Source organism: Culex pipiens, chromosome 3, assembly GCF_016801865.2.
Source record: "Culex pipiens pallens isolate TS chromosome 3, TS_CPP_V2, whole genome shotgun sequence".
Classification (NCBI taxonomy): Eukaryota; Metazoa; Arthropoda; class Insecta; order Diptera; family Culicidae; genus Culex; species Culex pipiens.
The window spans coordinates 99,055,950-99,069,409 of NC_068939.1; positions in this window are offsets into that span (position 1 = coordinate 99,055,950).

Consider the following 13,460-nt stretch of genomic DNA (forward strand, 5'->3'; position numbering starts at 1 on the left):
GACCCGACCCCGGTAAGAGTCCCCAAGGCATATTCATAAGAAGTTTGAGTGATATTATTATGAATGAACCTATTTTCTGTGAATTTTTTGAACGAATATCTCATAAAATCGAAAAATAATCTTCAAAAAAAAAAGTTGCTCTAGATCCCCCGACGAAATATTTCGGTATACCCCGCAAAATGTCGGGAAAGAGCCCTTCTTTCACGGTGCCAAATATCAGACATACCGAATTTTTTATCTTTGAGGTCTCGAAAAAATACACCGTGGTGTACGTGTGTATCTTCAGGGAAGGGACTTGAGGAAATTAAGGGAACGGATTTTGATTGTGTCGCGGGATAGGTCAAAGTCGAAATGGTCAGAGCACAAGTTAAAAATACGACACATACTAGAAACTGGTTCGTTATGGCCGTAATTGGTGAAAGCTCTACGAACAGTCAAAAAGGAGTGGTTGCGATGTACACGCCGGCGGGTGTTAATATTGATCAGTTGCAAAACAGCGGGACATCACGTCTTACCGAGAGAATATCAAGATTTAGCATTTTGCAATGCTCAGCATAGCTCGGAGGATTTAAAGGATCAGGCCATGTGATGGGACGTTGGGCATATTTGACGAACATTCGCTGCACCGACTCCACGCGTTAAATGGCGTTCTGGTAGAAGGGAGCCCAAACCGTAGAACAGTACTCGAGCGTAGAACGAACCAGCGAGCAAAAAAGAGCTTTGAGATTAGTCCAAATCTCGAAAATGCTTAGCTATATCCTAAAGACGAAACCTAATGTTTTGGAAGCTTTGGAAACCATATAAATCTTACACACAGGAAGTCCGAGGTATGGTGGTGTTTGAAAAGTATAGATAATCAAAGGAAATTTTGTTGCATTTGCAGGTGAAAGTGATTACTGAACACAATAGGGGGATGGCGTCGCTATTTTTAGACCACATTTTCCACTTTTTTTTTTCCATCGAAACCAACTACTTTATCTACTTCATTTTGCTGAGCGAGATAGGACGCCGTCTATTTTTAGACGATGACTCAGCACTTTTCCATTCTTGCACTTAAAAAAACAGATGTGTTAGGGGACCATCGATAAACAACCTGGACACTGTTTTGGAACTCTCGTGGACAATTGTCAATTGAAACGACAGCCGAAGCAGCGATGAATGACTTGCTTCCGAAATATAGAAGGCATTATGTGAAGCTGTTTTACCGAATTTTATGTGTAGATATGTAATACCAACTCTAATGATGCAACAGAAGTTTTTTTAGGTAAAATAAGCTTTTTTTCTGACATAAAATCTACCTTGATGTTTTGGGACCTGCTTTCCAATAAATTTAGCAACACATGCATGAAACGATAAGTTGAAAATAATAAATATTCAATATGATGGCTGTTTATCATTGACACGTTTAAACATTATAAATCATTTTCTGTACAGTTCACGCCAATCGTGTGTGGTGTTCAATATTTGAAGGGGCAATAAAAATTGCACCACCGAATAATGTGACGATACATCACAACATTTTTCACACTTCATAAGCCAGTGCTCGTTAGGGTGACAAGAAAAAATAAAAAAAGGGTTTATTGTTGTTTTTTTGTGCTAATTTTAAGCCAAATCGGTTAAGGTTTGAGGGTCGCTATTATTCGTTGATGTTTGTATGAGAAAATTCGCAAAAATGTTTTAAAGTGTAAGATTCTTATGTAAAATTTTATGTCAAGCAACAAAACGCTTCGAGTTATCCTGTCAGCTAAAGCCTAAAGAATCGAGTAAGACTGTATCCCTGATGTCGTTTTTTTTTATTGTCACCCTAATGTTCACCTGAAGATGGGTGTTGAGTGCGTTGAAATTCGATCAATCTATCATGCACTGTAATCCATCAAAGTTACGGGCTTTTTTCAAGTATTTTTTTCCGACTTTGATTCACTAGAACTCAATATGGAAGGCGAATCGTATTCGTTTTTTGATATTGATAACAGCAATTATGTTTTTTTTGGTTTTTATTGAATATCTCAAGGTTGAAATCAAATTTTGGAATCTGTGTGGAGGTCAAAAGGTGAGGCTTGAGGGGCATTGCACAATATGGCGCTCTTTATTCCAATTAGGCCCAAAATGCACGTGCGACAAGATAGCACGACAATGCCAAGTTGTGACGAACCTCCCTAACTCTTCTTATAAACTTTGGAGAGAAGTCATTCAACCCTTTCTAAAGTTATTGAAATAGGTTAATGAAAAAATCACAGTTTACATGAACCTGGGGAAGTTTTAGAGTATACTTCTATTAACTGGTGAAGGGTCTAGCTAGATTAAGATTTGCTGCACTCAGCCCCTTTTAGTTTTCCTCTCAGTGGAGACGCCGGGTGGATTACAGTTTATTGCATGAATGACGGTCGCGTTGAGCCAATAAGCATCAACGATTGGCACAGGATTTCATCAATTTCCATCAACCAGCAGCATATGGGTCATTCCATCTCAACTGTGCACGAAAAAGTGCAAATTTGAAAATTACCCTCTCCGATCCTGCTCAAATTTGGCAGAGCTGTTGATACTACCAAAACATGCAAGAATCCCGAATTTCATCCAAATCGGACCACCCCCTCCATTTTTGTACCTCCCCAAAAAATCGACTTTTTGGCGATTTTTGACCAAACCTCCTAGTTTCAAACGGCGATAGCTCAGGAACCACAAATCTTAGAAGGTCGGTCTTAGACTCAATTTTGAAGGAAATTGGACGTAGAATCCATTTCCGTGATCAAAATGTTGATTAATTTATTTTTTCTACCTGTATTGCGCAATTGAAAACTTTAAACGGCCGTAAAACACCCCAACTTATTTTTTTTATTTGACCTCACCATTGTGTTCCCCGGCCAATTTTACATAAGAATCACTTATCGACAAAAATGAATATGTTTCGTTCAAGAGATATCGAATTTTAAAGTTTAGTGTTTTCGAGATTACCTACATCAGCTTCATTTGCCGCATCTGCTAGAAGCACACAAGCGGGCTGATCAATAACTGCTACCTGGTGTTCAGGGAGATGATTTATTTAATTTAATTTTTTTAATTTAACGCAAATATTTATTCAAAAGGCTCATTGGAAAATTCTCGTCTTTGGCAGGTTAAGTCCTCGCTCCTAGTTTCGTCCAATTTGCTCATTTTCACAACAACAAATTTTGCAAAACTTTCGATAGAAACTTGCTTGTTCACTTCTTATTGAGCTATTTATCACTCGATTTCAATTGAAAACGCTTTTAATCAGCTGTAATTGAATGCCAAAGCGCTGATATGGCAACATTAGAGGAACGCTGGAATCAGATGCTGTTCCCCTACCTTAATCAATCTATTTTTGTGAAAGGAATATTTATTGGGTTATTTTGAATGCACCGTTTTTTACGTGTTGCTAACCGTTTTAGAGTACCTCCGAGGCCATGACTAGGGCCTTTATCATGGGCGGTAGCAAAATAGTGTCATTCAGCAAAAACCCCAAAACCTGCTTTATTATTATTGTTATTATTATAGTTTATTATTGACACTTTACCATAATTTGGCAAATCTGATTTATGGTTCAAAAGATTGATCATATTAAATCAATTTTTATATTGTGAGTAAGCTCCATGTAGGTATACGTGAGGACAACAGTTGTATTGTGTTCCAAGAATCCAAGAATGATAGAAGAAAAAAAAAACACTGTTGTTCGGACGGTGTCGAAATCATCGCAACTAAATTTGGGGAATTAGCCGCTTTGCAGCAGATCAAACTTTGTGATTTTCTTACATTTTTCAGTTTTATACTTTCCAGAAATCCTTTTTCTACTCCTTGTGATCGTCCTTCACTAGAGTACAACGTATCAACAAATTTTATTCATTTTAATTCATATTTTTTACTCAATAATGTATCGTGCACTTATTGTTCAGTGTTACTAACAAGATTAATTGCATTTTCCTCTCCCTCCGTCGGAAACCAATTCTGCCCTTTACTGTGTGTCGTTATTGCTCTGTCCTATGGGTTAGCACAGAAATTCACTTAATTCATTTTTTTTGAGCAGATAAACATTCGCGATTAAACTCCAGATTCCTACAGTGTTATACAGTTAATTTTTGCCCAATTTGATAAAGATTAATTATGATGAGATATTATTTCAATAAATGAACAGGTAGCAGTTATTGATCAGCCGGCCTGTGTGCTTCTAGCAGATGCGGCGAATGAAGCTGATGTAGGTAATCTCGAAAACACTAAACTTTAAAATTCGATATCTCTGGAACGAAACATATTCATTTTTGTCGATAAGTGGTTCTTATGTAAAATTGGCCGGGGAACACGATGGTGAGGTCAAATAAAAAAAAAAATAAGTTGGGTTGTTTTGAAATACTGCTGTTTAAAGTTTTCAATTGCGCAATACAGGTAGACAAAATAAATTAATCAAAATTTTGATCACGGGAATGGATTCTACGTCCAATTTCCTTCAGAATTGAGTCTAAGACCGACCTTCTAAGATTTGTGGTTCCTGAGCTATCGCCGTTTGAAACTAGGAGGTTTGGTCAAAAATCGCCAAAAAGTCGATTTTTTGGGGAGGTACAAAAATGGAGGGGGTGGTCCGATTTGGATGAAATTCGGGATTCTTGCATGTTTTGGTAGTATCAACAGCTCTGCCAAATTTGAGCAGGATCGGAGAGGGTAATTTTCAAATGCTGTTCCGCTTCAGATGGAATGACCCATATGCAATCCATAAATAACGCACGGGCTCTAATCCCAAAGCTTCTGCAGTGGATCCATCTTTCACGTTAGCGTCGGCTTCGATTTGGTTAAGCTTGTCTTGTTTCGACGAAAGAGTTTCGTGAGAGTGTGCCATTTAGGGGGTACTTAGATGCTTCAACCACCCTAAGATCACTGGTAGGAAATTACGTTTAGTGCTGGTTTCGTCGAATATCTGGATGGAAATTGCTGCAACAGGCCTCAGGATTTCCCTCGAGCTGTTTGATTCAAGGTCGTGTGGTGGAGGACTTATGGATTCGTTGAATTGGTTGACGATGCCATGAAGCCCACTAAGCTGCCCGGTGAAATGGAGAATGGATTTGTATGCAGGCATGTTTTTGCACTGATATAGGATTGGTGCCTTCGGAGGGACGAAAACATTTGCGCGTAGAAAGGAATAATTGAATCAAAATCTATGGTGGTGCCTAACACTGCGCTGTCATGCATGGTCGCTAGGGTGCCCAGAATATGGGACTTTTTTCAAAACCTCGCTCCACAAGCTAATTATTGAGCTATTTTAGGACTCTGGGCCAAATATGAGCAAAATCGGTCAACATTTACCCATTGATACTCGAAGGTGAAGTTTGTATGGGAAAAATCGAAAAAATGTATGGAAAACTCAATTTTCTTACTGTTTGGTCTGCACGGTGCGCTAGTTCCATCCAAATATTCTCAAAAGTGAGATTCTCATTGGAAATTTAACGCTTTACAACTTTGTAGAACATACCAAAGCTGTAAAACTCGTTCCTGAAAAGTTATTAGCGATCTAAAATGACATTTTTGCATGAAAAACTTTTTTTTTTACCAACTTCAGGCTCGGGTATCAATGGGTTAATCTCAACCAATTTCGCTCAAAATTTTCACAAATGCTCAAAATAACCCAGAAATCCGTTTCCCGCTTGTGGAGCAGGGGGTAATTTTTTTCCGGGCACCCTAATGGTCGCGTGACTTTAAAAGATTTTTTTGTTTTTTCGGTAACCTTCTCGGTGATTGCAGTTTATCGTAGCAGTGGGAAAGTATTGCAAGAAAAAAAAAGAGCTCATCCCTGATTCAACTACAAACCTATATTTCATACGCAAATTCGGTGTCTGTGTCTTGACACGTATCAGTTCAGCTGGTACCGTTTTAGGGTAGCACATGTTTAGATAGGATTTTATTCCGTACGACAAAATAAATTGGTTGGAAAAATCCATTCCAGTTGGCAAATACCTGGAAAGGGATAGGAAATTGCATGTCAATCTCAGAATGTGTTTCTTGCATAGGGGTAATTCTCTACCAACTCACACAGCAGTTGCCCCGACCCCTCTTCGATTTGCGTGAAACTTTGTCCTAAGGGGTAACTTTTGTCCCTGATCACGAATCCGAGGTCCGTTTTTTGATATCTCGTGACGGAGGGGCGGTACGACCCCTTCCATTTTTGAACATGTGAAAAAAGAGGTGTTTTTCAATAATTTGCAGCCTGAAACGGTGATGAGATAGAAATTTGGTGTCAAAGAGACTTTTGTGTAAAATTAGACGCCCGATTTGATGGCGTACTCAGAATTCCAAATAAACGTATTTTTCATCGAAAAAAACACTAAAAAAGTTTTAAAAATTCTCCCATTTTCCGTTACTCGACTGTAAAATTTTTTGGAACATGTCATTTTATGGGAAATTTAATGTACTTTTCGAATCTACATTGTCCCAGAAGGGTCATTTTTTCATTTAGAACAAAATTTTTCATTTTAAAATTTCGTGTTTTTTCTAACTTTGCAAGGTTATTTTTTAGAGTGTAACAATGTTCTACAAAGTTGTAGAGCAGACAATTACAAAAATTTTGATATATAGACATAAGGGGTTTGCTTATAAACATCACGAGTTATCGCGATTTTACGAAAAAAAGTTTTGAAAAAGTTGGTCGTCATCGATCATGGCCATTCATGGTCACCCGCGACAGACACGGACGACGAAACAAAGAGAAACGCAAAAAGTAACTTTTTCAAAACTTTTTTTCGTAAAATCGCGATAACTCGTGATGTTTATAAGCAAACCCCTTATGTCTATATATCAAAATTTTTGTAATTGTCTGCTCTACAACTTTGTAGAACATTGTTACACTCTAAAAAATAACCCTGCAAAGTTAGAAAAAACACGAAATTTTAAAATGAAAAATTTTGTTCTAAATGAAAAAATGACCCTTCTGGGACAATGTAGATTCGAAAAGTACATTAAATTTCCCATAAAATGACATGTTCCAAAAATTTTTACAGTCGAGTAACGGAAAATGGGAGAATTTTTAAAACTTTTTTAGTGTTTTTTTCGATGAAAAATACGTTTATTCGGAATTCTGAGTACGCCATCAAATCGGGCGTCTAATTTTACATAAAAGTCCCTTTGACACCAAATTTCTATCTCATCACCGTTTCAGGCTGCAAATTGTTGAAAAACACCTCTTTTTTCGCATGTTCAAAAATGGAAGGGGTCGTACCGCCCCTCCGTCACGAGATATCAAAAAACGGACCTCGGATTCGTGATCAGGGACAAAAGTTACCCCTTAAGACAAAGTTTCACGCAAATCGAAGAGGGGTCGGGGCAACTTTTCCCGATTTCGTGTGAGTTGGTAGAGAATTACCCATAGAGTAATCAGAACGTATAACCGGAAGGAACGAGTTGTAACCTTACTCACCGTTGGAAATAGTAGTAATACATTTGCGTTCATCTTCTAGTGAAATGGTATTGGATTTTGAGAAGTTGTTTGCATAACCTTAGAAGAAAAATAAACGAGATTATGCTGAATACTTGTCTGTTTAATTACTTTTCTTTTCATCAAACAGCCGAGATAAAGTAAGAAAGCTCCAATAGCTGAACAGATGATGTTCATTGTGGACTGACGACGTTTTGTATGCAAATGTGTTTTTTTATTTACACCAAAGTTCACACTTTGTGGGCCAAATTGGGCGTTTTTGCCACGTGACTCCTTATTTACGACTTTCTGAGCCGTAGCTTGTTTATGGTCATGATCAGACAAATGCTTCAGCCATCAAGGTGGCACCCAGCACCCTGCAAGGGAGGAAAAACAATCGTACCAGCATCCCAACAAGGCATATGATAGTGTACTTTGCATGAATAAAACATCAGTCGTGAAAAAACAAAGCGGTAGAATGCACTCACAAAATTCAATTTTTTTGCTCTCCTTTTCACTCAAATATTTTGTTTACATCTTCTTCAAGAAAATATCTACAAATGTATGGCATTATTTATAAATGCAGAAATAAAAATTGTTTATTCAAACCTCAAACATAGAAGCATTGTGAGAAATGTATTTTGAATGAGAATGAAAAAGAAATCCATCGAAAGATTTAAATAAAAAGGAATTATTTCTATATTTGGGTTAGTTACAGTTAGAGTTGTCATTCACTTTTGGGACAATGACTTGATGTTTTTGGATTAAGGGTCCAAAAAAAGTAAATTGAAATAAAAAAAATATTCACAATATGTGAAATGCTTTTACAAATAACACAAAGAAACCCATGTTTTGATTAAAACAAAATAGGGTAATTCTCCGCCAACTCACACAGCAGTTGCCCCGACCCCTCTTCGATTTGCGTGAAACTTTTTTCTGAGGGGTAACTTTTGTCCCTGATCACGAATCCGAGGTCCGTTTTTTGATAACTCGTGATGGTTACGAGCGAACCCCTTATGTTTATATATCAAAAATATTGTAATTGTTTGCTCTATAACTTTGTAGAACATTGTTATACTCTAAAAAATAACCCTGCAAAGTTGGAAAAAACACGAATTCTTAAAATGAAAAGTTTTGTTATAAATGAAAAAATACCCTTCTGGGTTAATGTAGATTCGAAAAGCACATTAAATTTCCCTTAAAATTACCTGTTCCAAAAAAATCCAGTTGAATAACGGAAAATGGCAGAGTTTTTTTTGAGTACCGTAAACTGGGGTCAATCGGGACACATGGGGCGAATTGGGACAGCAGTTTGACCATGTTGGAGCACAATATTGTGATTTTTCTGGTTGGTTTCGGTTAGAACAGACTCAGACCAACAAAATGTGTACATCCATTTACAAATTTAAAAGCTTTTAATTGTGTACATCCATTTCCAAATTTAAAAGCTTTAAGTGGTCTAAAAACTGCTGTTCCTATTCAGACTGTAGTCCCGATTCACCCCAGATTACGGTACGCTATCAAATCGGGCGTCTAATTTTACATAAAAGTCCCTTTGACACCAAATTTCTATCTCATCATCGTTTCAGGCTGCAAATTATTGAAAAACATGTATTTTTTCGCATGTTCAAAAATAAAAGTGGCCGTACCTCCCCTCCGTCACGAGATATAAAAAAACGGACCTCGTAATACGAGGCTCGTATTCGTGATCAGGGGCAAAAGTTTCCGCTTAGAACAAAGTTTCTCGCAAATCAAAGAGGGGTCGGGGCAACTTTTCCCGATTTCGTGTGAGTTGGTAGAGAATTACACAGCAAAAAATCCGATGGTAAAATCGCATGCAACAGCATGCACATCACCTTCGTCAAAATAAATACTTAATATTACACACTGCATGTACAATTTTTGCAAACACAAAAAAAAGTTGCAACCGACGGGATTCAAACCCAGCACCATTAGTAAGGACTGGCGCCTTAGCCCAATCGGCCATCAGAACGATGTAAAACTGTAAGGATAAACGCATATTTATGAGCTTGACATTTCGGTCAAGTAAATGGCCGACCGGGAATGATACATTTCAGAGCCTTAAACAAATGAAAACAGTTGTGGCATCTCATTATTGAAACCATGACTCACTGCAGTTGATCAGTTTATAGAGTTTTGGTTTTAATTTGTTATTTTGAAATTTTTTTCTAAAAAAATCTCAAGATGCAATCTTTTATGAAAAGATTCAGGAACAAATACTCGATATTTTCTAGCTGAATACATCAGCGTTATGAATTATTATGCATACAATAGTTCATCTTTAATACAAGCTCCTTCAATCCAGCTTAGTATTCTGCTCTGTAATACTTCTAGCCAGATCCATCAATGCGTTAAAACGAACCCAAGAAAGGGGATGCTGAGTAAGATGGCGAGTAGCCATCTCGAATTTCTTTTATAAGCATTATCAATATTATCGCCACCGCTTGAGATTCTCTTGGCGGCGGTTTTAAAGCATACACCCAGAACTGGGTATCGGCATACGAGAGGATAAAGAGCACGATTCGGTAGTAAAATGGTACTGAGTGCGGACGGAGAGGATAAATCCCGAAATTATCGAGAGTACTTTACTCATGGTTCATCTTCAAAAAAAGTTCATCTACCAAAAAAAAAGTACCGGTACCGAGACTTGAACCCAAGACCTTCGGTATATTGAACCGTGCCTTTGCCGTATGGGCCACCATGGTTCGGTAACTAAGTGGCGGTCATTTGTCCATATAAGCCACTCAATAGGATGAACTGTTCCAATGAACGAATGAACACGCGAGAGGACTATACTCTCGCAAAATAGCACTTTCCTCACGTTTCTTTTCGTGAGGACTATCCCCTCTTTCTTTAACTTTGGGTGTAATAAACTTGATGAAACGTTCGGAACATGTTAGCGACAGATACCTTTGTGAATAAGATAGATAAGAACCTTCAACAATACCACATAATTGATACCTACTAAGCACAAACGTGCTGCATTCACTTGGATATGTTATGTTTTTGGTTAAATTTGACGTTTAGAAACACATTAGAAAAAAAACGTTGCTTAATCCACCCTTAGGTGGTTGGTGCCTTCCTCTCATTTATAGAGTGATTCAAACCCTTAAGTTACCCTTAAGTTACACCCAAAACTGACGGCGCTAGTCTGAGAGAATGATGGTCTCGAGTCGAGAGAATAGTGGTACCATTCACGGACGCAGAGAACACAGCTCGAGAACGGCTATAGAACTATTCTCTCGAGGTTCATTTGCAAAAAAGTTCATCCGTCAAACAAAAAACCAAAAGTGTCGACAACGGGAATCGAACCAGAGACCTTTGACAAACCAATCCAATGACTTAGCTGCCTCGGCCACCACAGCTTGGTGACCAAGGAGAAGTCAGAAGTCGATGTATGACACTTGTTGGAGATTTATTGATTCAACTAACGAATGAACTCATTTGTTATGATGGTGTGAGTTGGTACCATTATTCTATCGATTTTGGCACTGAGCCCTCAATAAATTTTGAGAGAACGATTATCTCGACTCTGAATTTTGGGTGTAACACCTAAGAGGTTCAAATAAAAATAAGTGATGAGTAAAAAAACAGACTACCTACAGACTTTTTTGTCAAGTTTATACAGACACCGCCTTTGAGGAAAATGTCAGATCTTAAAAATTCTTAATCCACAAAAAAGGTAATTTCAGAACCTTTCTAAAAATATATAATATGGCAGGTTTCCATGCAAAAACCACCCTTTTTGCAAATTGTGAAATTTATATGCAGCTGTTTTTAAGCATAACTTATGATGTGCTTTACTAAATCTTATAAATTTATAAATAGGGACTTATGGGACCCCAAGACTAATCGAATGAGGCCAATACGGTCAAAATCGGCTAAGCCAGTGACGAGATATTCCAGTGACATTGAATCGGTACACATGTCTACATACAGCCAAACACACAGACATTTGCTCAGCTGGTGATTCTGAGTCGATATGTATAAATGAAGGTAGGTCTAGGAGGTCTTAATAAAAAGTTCATTTTATAGCCTTTCCTCAGTAAGGTGAGGAAGGCAAAAACATCAATCGTGTATATTTGAACACTAAAAAGTGCGACTGATCCATGTTTGTACGATAGTCAAGGCTAAAAACACAAATATAGCATGTCTAACGGCAAATCGTGTAATAGGCCAGATTTTGATGGATCTAGGCTAAATCGACCCTGCTGAGTCCGAATATCGCGGTCACGAAGCCGGATTCCTTAAGGGAAGCGAGATATTCAAGATGGCGACCAATATGGTGGCTATATAGAGAAGTCAACAATACCACAGTATGAAGGTTGTCGACGTATCGATTTTTAACTAAGAGAAGAGAGAATATTCAAGTATTTTTAAACAACATGAAACAGGCTTGTGACCGATCAAATTTAACAAATTTGGGGTCGCTGAACCCGAATATGACCATGAAAATCGGTCACGGCGACCCAAGAGCGTGTAATCCAAGATAGCGTCAAGTATGGAGAAGAGAGAATCTTCATATTTATATTCGGGTTCATCGACCCCAAATTAGACTAAGAGTAAACATTTAAATATCACAAAGCTAAAGAGGGGGACTTTTCCACGTTGCTTCCAATCCATCGCACATATTCATTCATAAAACTCAACATTTTCAAACTCCGGTGAGTGCCAATTAACGAAAGTTTCAACATCAAACTGCACATCTGGTGCAGTGTCAATCCCCGTTTACCATTTCTCGACATTGATACTAAAGTGAGTTGCGTTGCAAAACTTGTCCCAGAAGTTAGTCAGACACATGTTTGCGAATGGGAATGGTTGGGATCATTCTTCTTGTCTCGGATGAGTTATAATGTATGGCTTCCGCTGGATGAAAAACTTTGTCAAGGGAAGCAAATTTTGATGGAAAGTTTATACCACTAACATTTAATTGTTTGGAACTGATGTCACGATTCTTTGCAGCATTTTCACACGTTCAAAGTGATAATGATGGAATTACATTTTTTAGCAACTGAATGGAGAAAGTTACTTGAAATACGTAAATTCATCAACCATTTTTTTTTACGAAGGATGGTATTGATAGAATCATAGGTCATCATCACACGAGCAAATAATTAAAAGTTATTTACCGGGAGTCATCATTTCGCTCCATTTACTGAATTCATTAGAATACTATAGGGCATGATGTCGGCTTTGATTAGAGCGATAGAGCGTAACTTTCACTTTTTTTAAAATAAATATTCAATCATGGGAATCGTTATTTTCAATTAATTTTCAATGAAGTAAATCTCGTCGCAGCCAACGATGGAACCAGGGGCGCCGACTCTGGGGGGGCACGGTACTTTTTGCCCCCCCTAAAATTTGGCTGGGGGGGCAGCCCATACATTGTGCCCCCCCAGAAATTTTGGAAGAAAAATATTCTTATATCAAATATATAAAAAAGGAAATAATTGAAAATAATATCTAAAACTTAAATGGAACATTGTTTGTACACACGGATAGAATTCTTGTAAGTTTTGAAAGAAATCGTTTACAATTTTCTGGATTTAGATGCTTTTTTCTAAATCGACAACGTTTTATCTATACCAATGTGCTCTCTAGGAAAATCAGTAAGCTTAGAACAAGAGCACAGAGGCATCGGTGAATGATTTGAGAGATGTCGTCAACATAGATTTTACGGATTTGCTCATAAGATTTCTATCTGTGCATGTTGTTCCAAAAACAAAACCAAGGTACCTTTCCCATAGCACTTCATCTACAATCAAACTTACGCAAACTCTTGCGAAAACAATCATCAAGTTTTCAAATGCAACATTCTAAAATTCTAAAATTCTAAGGTTCTATAATTCTAAAATTCTTAAATTCTTAAATTCTAAAATTCTAAAATTCTTAAATTCTTAAATTCTTAAATTCTTAAATTCTTAAATTCTTAAATTCTTAAATTCTTAAATTCTTAAATTCTTAAATTCTTAAATTCTTAAATTCTTAAATTCTTAAATTCTTAAATTCTTAAATTCTTAAATTCTTAAAT